Consider the following 10,000-nt stretch of genomic DNA (forward strand, 5'->3'; position numbering starts at 1 on the left):
TCCAGTTCTTTTGTCTCCACAATTCCTTGACCAGACACTTTCACCTACTCCTATAAAAAACAAATTAGCCGACTTCCATTCAGGTTTCTATGAACCATGACATGATCCAAGATTTTTCTTAATCCACCAATTCCACTACATCAGATAATTCTGCGCATCGAGTTTTCAATGGTATTGCCCACTATCATTATCTGACTTTTGGGCATCCAACTCTCTTTTATGTAGTGGTACCGATGTTGGCTCCACTACTAGTCGTTCTTGTTGGAAGCGGCCAGCCTGAAACGAGTTGTATGGGACAAAGTATGGGAGGTTTTTCACAAAAGGGAGTCAGAACACACCACTTAGTTTGTCGTGGTATGGTTCCCTTGGGCACATTTGGAATGAGCACTTCCGTACTCTGCGCCGACGGCTGGTGGTGTTCTCATCGGAATGTACCCGTAAGATCAAAAGATCGCCGCGGTTTATTTACCCTTATGCACCCTTGGGATAAACACTGTCGTGTTCAGTGCAAACAGCTTGGTACTCTTCCTTAAAGAAGCTAGGATATTTAAAGTCAATCCCATAACTGGTCTATGTTTATTGAAAATGACGATGACAGTATGTTCAAAAATGGTAACGAAATTCTGGATTCCTTATGTTAAATATGCAATCATTTAAAATATTTTTACAATACATAAATATCCTTTTTACAGGATGCAGAGGGATATGTTTCATTGTATTTACAAAATAAATGAAGTTGCTATGATGAATATCATTATTTATATTAAATATAATTAATTGAATGCATGTTCTAAGGGGTGACTATAGTTTATCCTGTGCTTGGCGGTCACGAGTCTTAAAGGGGTAACTACACGTGTTGGCTACAGAACACTACAGAACTCTCCCCCTAGTGACGAGGTAGGAGGAACGATATCTGTTTCTTCTTTGTAGTGTGCTTGTGGTTTGTAGCCCGTGTGTCCGGAGGTGTCGGAAGACCAACGGGATCTTTTGCGTTGTCCGAGAGGAGGTATGCAGGCTTGGCGCGGTCTATGGAGATGACGTCAGTGGTTGCGGCGGTGGCAGAGGCTGTAGTGGCGGCAGCTGCAGTGGTGGTGACTGCGGCTGTAGTGGCGGTGGCTGCGGCTGTAGCGGCGGTGGCTGCGGTTGCAGCGGCGGTGGCTACAGTGGCGGCAGCGGCGGTGGCTGCAGTGACGGCAGTGGCGGTGCCTGCGCTCGCAGCGGCGGTGATTGCAGTGGCGGCAGTGGTTGCACTGGCGGTGGCTACGGCTGTAGCGGCGGTGGCGACAGCGGCGGTGACTGCAGTGAGCGCAATGGCGGTGGCTGCGGTTGCAGCAGCGGTGGCTGCGGTGGCTGCGGTTGCAGCGATGGTGGCTGCAGTGGCGGCAGTGGCTGCTCTGGCGGTGGCTAGGGCTGTAGCGGTGGTGGCTGCGGTGGCTGCGGTGGCTGCGGTGGCTGCAGTGGCTGCGGTGGCTGCGGTGGCTGCGGTTGCAGCGGCGGCAGCGGTGGTGTCTGCAGTGGCATCAGTGGCTGCACTGGCTGTGGCTACGGCTGTAGCGATGGTGGCTGCGGTTGCAGCGGCGGCAGCGGTGGTGTCTGCAGCGGCATCAGTGGCTGCAGTGGCTGTGGCTACGGCTGTAGCGGTGGTGGCTGTGGTGGCTGCGGTGGCTGCGGTTGCAGCGTCGGCAGCGGTGGTGTCTGCAGTGGCATCAGTGACTGCACTGGCTGTGGCTACGGCTGTAGCGGTGGTGACTGCGGTGGCTGCGGTTGCAGCGGCGACAGTGGTGGTGGCTGCAGTGGCGTCAGTGGCTGTAGTGGCTGTGGCTACGGCTGTAGCGGTGGTGGCTCCGGTGGCTGCGCTGGCAGCGGTTGTGGTGCGGCGGCTATGTCATCCACTTTGAAGTGCCGGTGTCGACGAAGAAACGACGTTCCGAGGAGCCACGTTTATGGAAGCTCCTGCTGGTTCCTTCGGCAGTGATAGCAGCTGTATCGAAAGCTGAGTAGTCATTTTCTTGGGTTCGGCTAGGGGAAAGGAATATCGGGTGAAGATGCTTTGGAGATAGTGTCCGAAACATCCTGTGGTTGATTTTCCGTCATGCTTACGTGGTTAGCGTGTAACCAATGTTCGTGGGCAGTGGGATTGGCCAGAGCAGTCTAGGGTGGCAGGGTTGGGCAGGCTGGGTCTAGGGGGCTGGGCACGCCGGGGCTGCGGGGCTGGACTGGGCATGCCGGCGAGGCGGTGGGCTGTGTTGTGAAACCAAGCCGGGACGGTGGGGCGGGGCTGGGCACGCTGGTGCGGCGTGCAGGCCGGGGCGGTAGGGTTGGGCAGCCTGAGGCGGCGGGGATCTGGGGCTGGCGGCCACTCCGAGGTCATCAATTGTAGTGGTACCGATGTCGGCTCCACTACAAGTCGTTCTTGTTGGAAGCGGCCAGCCTAAAACGAGTTGTATGGGACAAAGTATGGGAGGTTTTTCACAAAAGGGAGTCAGAACACACCACTTAGTTTGTCGTGGTATGGTTCCCTTGGGCACATTTGGAATGAGCACTTCCGTACTCTGCGCCGACGGCTGGTGGTGTTCTCATCGGAATGTACCCGTAAGATCAAAAGATCGCCGCGGTCTATTTACCCTTATGCAACCTTGGGATTAACACTGCCGTGTTCAGAGCAAACAGCTTGGTACTCTCCCTTAAAGAAGCTAGGACAGTTAAAGTCAATCCCATGACTAGTCTATGTTTATTGAAAATGTCGATGACAGTATGTTCAAAAAATGGTAACGAAATTCTGGATTTCTTATGTTAAGTATGCAATCATTTGAAATATTTTTACAATACATAAGTATCCTTTTTACAGGATGCAGAGGGATATGTTTTATTTTATTTACAAAATAAACGAAGTTGCTATAAAGAATACTATTATTTATATTAAATATAATTAATTGAATGCATGTTCTAAGGGGTGACTATAATTTATCCTGTGCTTGGCGGTCACGAGTCTTAAAGGGGTAACTACACGTGTTGGCAGCAGAACACTACATTTATATCTACTTTTCTACTCAAAACCCGACCACCATTCCATCACCCGGTGTCTTACTTTAACGCTGATGCCCTTTCTAATCTATCTCGGAATGTTTTTATGCTGAAAAGCCATATTCGTGAATGTGATAAAGTGTAGAGTTACATAGTTATCATGCTTCCATCTATTTCATCTCATTAAATTTTTTTCGATTTTTTATTTTACAGAAAATTTAAACAATTTATCCATGGACTCCTTGCATTCCCAATAAGTGAATATCAACAGAATTTTCTTAATTGTCTTGTCATTGTAAAGTTACAGTTAAGAAAAAAGGCCGCTCAATACCTGTTATTCAAATATCTCAGCCAGGAATAAACAACAACAAGAAGTATATTTGTAGCTTTACTTCTGAATGGTACCAACTGAGAAGTTAGCTTTACGACTGTGAAGCAAAAAATGTATCCTTTTGCGTCCCGTGATTGCTGTTTGAAGGTGAAGTAACGTGGACAAAAGACGGTTTTAGAAACATGAACAAAATGAAAGGGAAAAGAATCAAAGAAGCACGTTGAAAATGTGGTTTCACTCTCATGTTTAGAAAGCATAAATGTTAAGGAGCAATTCAGTGAGGCACACAAATTACAAAGATAATTCATTAAATCCAGGGATTAATACATTTTGTATTTGAATTAGATCCAGATTTGAAGAACTATTTAGAAACCAGTATGGTTTTCAAATTCGTTTCTAAGATCATTCAGAATGAGATACTTGACTGCCTGCTGCAAATATACCATGAGGAGATAAGGACATAATTTATAGAAGCTTCCTTGTAGCTGTCATGACTGATGACACAACAGATGTTTCGGGACACACTCAAATACGGTACATGTTGAATGGAGAAATGTTTGAATTTTGAGGGGATTCTTTATTCCAGAAAATCAAACTACAGATGGCATATCAAAACGTATTCTAGAACAATTAGACTTATTCCCTCAAGGAAATTGACAGAAACTGATAGCTCAAACATTAATGATGCAAATCTCCTAAAAGGCAAAAAATCAATAATTAAAAAAAAATCAAAAATACTTATACTGCACATTTCATTCATTTTTATGCACATCAATTCAGTTCAATAATGAGAAAAGCAACAAGTATTACATGAAACATTTTTTTCTCTACCATTTTGGCTATTCCAGCATTTTTCTCAAGATCACCGCAATGTGTATCCATTCTCAAGAAGTATATGGACGTCAGCATTCTACATCCATCTTCTACATGGTGGAACTTTAACATACGGACCGTAAGCAGAGATCATGAAATTTTGCAACCTTTAAAAGCCTACCTCACTGAAATTTAGTCAACATCAAATGCAGATCGAACCATTACGGAAGCAACAGGAAATTAGTTCCTGAATGATGACAATTTCATGCTTTGGTTAAAATCTTTTCATCATGTATCAATTTACAATCAAATGCCATCTCGAGAAATTAGTATGTTTAAAGTCAATAGATATATAATTTATTTTTAAACTGCTATCTTACAAATAAGAAACTCGAACTACTATGAAAATCTTTCGAAGACACTCATTGGAGAAGCTAAGGAAGTGTGTGACTGTATATGTGTCGATATAATGGACAGATATTCTTCCACTAAACACTTAGTAGCTGCTAGATTGTTCAACAATTAAAGATTTACTAGTTACAAGAATGAACTGCCTATAGAAGAGATAGTGCTGACTACTGAAACATATCCCATGATTGCTAAAGAAGATCTTGAAATTGGAGTAAAAGTATTTTATTGTAAATCCAATATGTATAAATAATGCAAATTAATTGAACTGCTGAAAGTTATCTTTGGAAATTATCTAGATGATATTCTTAGTGAAATTATGAAAATCAAAAAAATCCTCTTGATAATTCCAATGACTATATCAGAGCCACAACGTTGCTTTTCAACAATGAAGAGAGAAAAAGAAGAAAAAAAATCCAAGGAACACTAAATGTATTTGCAGTAATTTCAATGGAGAAATTTTTCCTCAGCAGTCATCCAAAGATCACGAAGAAAATTATTGATATTTTCGAGTAAAGTAAAACAAAACGAATAGAATTAAATTTTAAGTGAATGGATCAAGTTTATCGGATTGATGTCGCTGTTACTAGCGAATTTGTCTCGTAGTTACAATGACGATAAGCGTGAAAGGGATTCGTTCCGACCCTTACCCTATGCCAACTAGTGGGATTGGGCCTTGTGTAAAACAGGAATTGGGGTGGCAGATTAGTGATCTTTCCTATCCTCAGGAATCAGTTCGATTCCAGGTTTCAAGGCTTTTACAGTCTCTGTTGGTGTAGTGGATTAAGGTTCTGTGAAGGTGATCTTACGGGTGGCCGAAAGCAGTGAGTTCGAATCCTGCATGTGACTGTCATGAAAATTATCGGATTGATGTCGCTGTTACTAGCGAATATGTCTCATGGTTACAATGGCGATAAGTGTGAAAGGGATTCGTTCCAATCCTTACTCCTTGCTAACTGGTGGGCTTGGGCCTTGTGTAAAACAGTTGGGGTGGCAGATTAGTGATCTTTCCTATCCCTGGGAATCAGTTCGATTCCAGGTTTCAAGGCTTTTACAGTCTCTGTTGGTGTAGTGGGTTAAAGCTCTGTGAAGGTGATCATACGGGTGGACGAAAGCAGTGGGCTCGAATCCTGCATGCGACTTTCATGAAAACTATCAGATTGATGTCGCTATTTCTAGCGAATTTCTCTCATAGCGATAAGCGTGAAAGGGATTCGTTCCGATCCTTACCCAATGCCAACTAGTGGGATTGGGCCTTGTGTAAAACAGGAATTGGGGACGTAGATTAGTGATCTTTCCTGTCCTCGGGAATCAGCTCGATTCCAGGTTTCAAGGCTTTTACAGTATCTGTTGGTGTAGTAGGTTAAGGCTCTGTGAAGGTGATCTTACGGGTGGCCAAAAGAAGTGGGTTCGAATCCTGCATGCAACTGTCATAAAAATTATCGGATTGATGTCGCTGTTACTAGCGAATTTGTCTCGTAGTTACAATGGCGATAAGCGAGAAAGGGATTCGTTCCGATCCTTACCCCTTGCCAACTAGTGGGCTTGGGCCTTGTGTAAAACAGGAATTGGGGTCGTAGATTAGTGATCTTTCCTATCCTCAGGAATCAGTTCGATTCCAGGTTTCAAGGCTTTTACAGTCTCTGTTGGTGTAGTGGGTTAAGGTTCTGTGAAGGTGATCTTACGGGTGGCCAAAAGCAGTGGGTTCGAATCCTGCATGCGACTGTCATGAAAATTATCGGATTTATGTCGCTGTTAATAGCGAATTTATATATATATATATATATGTATATATATATATATACATATACACATATATATACACACACACACATATATATATATGTATATATATATATATATATAATATACATATATATATATAAATGTATATACATATATATATATGTATATATATATATATATATATATATATATATATATATATATTCTAGACAATATATGACCTAGGGAAAGACAGGAGGCTCCAATGACTCGTCAATTTTTACACCGAGGCTAGTAATTACCTTCTACATTATCATATGAAAGTAGTCACGAGTAGTTTAGTCAATAGTAACTGAAACACACGAGGATGTGTAATATAAGTGTGGTAGTACTACTACAATCGACGAATATTGATATTCCTGAGGCATAAAACCCTTCTTATATATATATATATATATATATATATATATATATATATATATATATATATATGTGTGTGTGTGCAGACAAACCACTGGGAAAATGAAAGAGATGAGACCGAGCGCTTTCGTCTATTCAGACATTTTCAAGGTATAGATACATAAAAGAGACAAGTATATATAGTCAGAAGGTTAAGGTGGATCTCTCCCAGTGCCATATTGGCTCAAGTGTCCGGACATTTGGTTTACAATTTTTGTTATAATAAATTCATCCAATTTGTATAATCCTTGACTTAAATTTAAATTATTAACAAATGTATTCTTGATCAGACTGGATTCTATGATGTTTCTATTCAAATAAGAATTACTTTTGACAATTACTTTAGCTTCATTCCAATTGATACAATGGTTAAAATCCCTAAGATGGACAAATAACGCGTTGGACGTTTGACCACTTCTAACGCTATATTTGTGTTGCTTTATTCTAACAATTAATTCCTTTCCAGTCTGACCAATATAGCATTTGTTGCAATCTTTACATGGAATTTTATATACACAGCCTTCCTTATTTTCAGGGGAATTTTTAATCAAAAGACTTGAAGAAGAATTGGAGAAATTTGATTTACCACTGCCTACTGCCACCATTATTGATTTGATTAAATTGTGTGTTTTGGAATCTCATTTTGTGTTTAACGGTAACTATTATTTACAGAATTTCGGCATGGCAATGGGTAATCCGATTTTTCCAATTCTTAGCAATCTTTATATGGATTTTTTCTAAACATAGTTGTTACCCAATATTCTCCCCCAAAATGTTACTTGGTTTAGGTACATTGATGATATTTTGTGCATTTGGCCTGTTAATGCTGACCCGTCAACTTTCTTGTCACAGCTTAACGCCTTAGTCCCTTCAATCAATTTTACCATGGAAATAGAACAAAATAATCAATTACCTTTCCTTGATGTATTGATATACAGAAACGAAAGGTCTTTCAAATTTGATGTTTATAGGAAACCCACCAATGTTCTTACAAAGGATTACAAAGGCAAAGCATGCCGACAGGAGACCTTTTGATCCATATCTAGGTCGGATGCAAAAAAAAAAAAAAAAAAAAAAAAAAAAAAAAAAAAAAAAAAATCATATTAATAATAAATTAAAACTATAACAATGTAAATAATAATTAAGATACATAAATAAATGCATTGGTATAGTTGAATAACAAACAAACAGGTAAATAGTAAATGATAATAAATTGACATATAACTAATAATAAATTAAAATCAGACAGACAAAACAAAAACAAATAATATAACATAAATTATAATAATTACAGCATCTTACTTAGGTATTTATCTAAATGATTCTTAAAGCTTCGAACTGAACTACATTGCACTACCTGTGCAGGAAGTTTATTCCATTCATTAACTACACGGTTGGCAAAGTTGTTTCTACCTACTTCCAAACTGAATCTATTTCCGGACAGTTTGAGACCATTGTTTCTTGTCTGATTCTCATTCAATGTGAAAATTTGGTCACTTTTGATGTTGTCAATTCCCTTTAAAATCTTAAAGACCTGTATCAAGTCACCTCTGAGTCTACGCTTTTTTAGGGAAAACAGATTCATGTGCTTAAGTCGATTTTCGTATGATTTATTTTTGATATTTGGAATCAGTTTTGTGGCTCGCCGTTGTACTTTTTCCAGTCTGTCAATGTCTTTAATGAGATTCGGTGACCATACGGAAACAGCATATTCCAAATGTGGACGAACTAACGATTTATATAGCTTGTTAATGAGTGATGGACTTTTGAAATCAAAAGATCGCGCAAACAATCCCAGAATCTTATTTGCTTTCTCAGAGGCTGAAATACACTGCTTGGATGATTTGAGGTCGTTACTGATAATTACGCCGAGATCTTTTTCACTATCCACTTTTGTTAACGAATTTCCAAATAACTTGTAATCGTACTTACTGTTATTTTTACCTATGTGCATTACCTTGCATTTACTTGTGTTAAATTTCATTAGCCACTTTTCAGACCATTGCTGTAATTTATCTAAATCTTCTTGAATATCTAATTGGTTTGAGTGATCATTTGCCACTCCGCACAGTTTTGTATCATCAGCAAATTTGGAAACAGTAGATTTTAGTCCATGGTCTATATCATTTATATATACTATGAATAGAAGTGGCCCAAGAACGGAACCCTGAGGAACTCCACTTGCAACACTTTTCCATCCAGAAGTTTTTCCATTTAAAACAACTCTCTGTTTTCGACCTTTCAACCAATTACTAGTCCAACCTAATAGGCTACCACTTATTCCATGCAAAGCTAATTGAGTAAGAAGTCTTTCGTGTGGGACGGTATCAAAAGCTTTTGCAAAGTCTAGATATATTAAATCTATATTGTTTCTTTTGTCAAAATTCAAGACAACTGTGTTGTAGAATTCGAGTAAGTTAGTCACGCAAGAACGTTTCCGTCTGAAACCATGTTGGCTATCATTTATCAAACGGTTACTTTTCTAAATGATATTCGATAGCATCTCTGATGATAGTTTCCATTATTTTTCCTACGATCGAAGTCAAACTAATAGGCCTATAGTTATTTGGTTTCTTTTTGTCACATTTTTTGAATATGGGAGTAACGTTAGCTAGCTTCCATTCTCTTGGGACATCTCCGGATATGATGGATTTCTTGAAAATAATTTCTAATGGAACAACAATCTCATTTTTCATTTTCTTTAAGATTCTTGGATGCCAACCGTCAGGCCCTGGTGTTTTATTAACTTTGAGTTTGTCTATACACCTTTTAATTGTTTCTTTTGTTATATTTACCGTAGTGAGTAAGTTTACCCCAGACTTTTCACAGGTTTCAGTTTGGAATTCACTTTGAGGTGTTTCGTTTACGAATACCGAGCTAAAATAATTGTTTAAGAGATTACACATTCCTTCATTTGAATATTCAAGTTGACCGTCAGCAGATAATAGTGGACCAATGTGATTCCTAACAACCTTTTTATCTCTAATGTAACTATAGAATTCTTTGGGATTCTCTTTGGATTTCTCAGCGATGTTCATTTCGTATTGTCGTTTTCTTTTTCTTATTGTCTTTTTTAAATCTCTCTGTATTGATACATAACTTTCATAGTCATTAGATGCACCCGAGCACTTATATTTCTTATAAGCCTGTCTCTTTTTAGCAATACTTTTTTCAGTTTCTTTGTCGAGCCACTTTGGGCGAGCCTGATTTGGGGGACGTCTGTCCTTAAAAGGAATGTAA

Source organism: Oratosquilla oratoria, chromosome 20, assembly GCF_046742065.1.
Source record: "Oratosquilla oratoria isolate Oo_2021 chromosome 20, ASM4674206v1, whole genome shotgun sequence".
NCBI classification, from domain to species: domain Eukaryota; kingdom Metazoa; phylum Arthropoda; class Malacostraca; order Stomatopoda; family Squillidae; genus Oratosquilla; species Oratosquilla oratoria.